Raw genomic sequence first — 781 nt, 5'->3', positions numbered from 1 at the left:
GCTCGGCGAGTCTCAGGCACACTCGCAAACACACACATACATACATACCCAGCTGCCCCCCTGGAGTCTCCAGCAGTCCACAATCCAGCCCCCTGCCTGCCCACCGGCCCCCAACACATAGGGGCCAGCGACATCTAGTGGCAGAGGAGAGGAGAGAAGGAGAGAAAAGCGAGGAGGAGATGAGAATAAATGATAAAAAGAGACTTTGGCTACATTGATGGAAACAACATTCCTATCGCAGCAGCTCCAACATGAAGGACATTATATGAACACCATGTCTAAAGCATTAATTTGCAGGTAAATACTAGTCTTCCAATCTTTTATTTCACACTATTTCCACATCTTCCATTTAACAATATCATTTAATATAGGCCTAGTACAATTTCTCAGTTGTGCTAGACCTACTTGTGTTAAAATTTCTGCATATAGCCTACTGCAATAGTCTATATTAACACAATTCATTAATAGGTAGTAGGTCTATATTCTAAGGTAGCAGTAACATCGCTCTAATTTCTTTCTCACTGCATCTGATGATCAGCAAGATTTACAACCTGGGTTTAGATGACCATCAGCAACTAGTTCAAACTCCGCCAGTGTTGGCATCTCATATAAACGGTAAACAAAGAAAAACAAAATATTGTGCATTTCAATTTACATTTTTTTTTTAATTCAATAGGAATGTAAAAGTCATACAACCATAAACTCAACAGAATACAACATCATTTCAGTGTTGTCATTTACAGTTTTAATTTTTAACTGGGTCTATTCACCGTAATACTAT

Source organism: Scomber japonicus, chromosome 3 (assembly GCF_027409825.1).
Source record: "Scomber japonicus isolate fScoJap1 chromosome 3, fScoJap1.pri, whole genome shotgun sequence".
NCBI classification, from domain to species: domain Eukaryota; kingdom Metazoa; phylum Chordata; class Actinopteri; order Scombriformes; family Scombridae; genus Scomber; species Scomber japonicus.
This window is presented reverse-complemented; position numbering follows the sequence as displayed.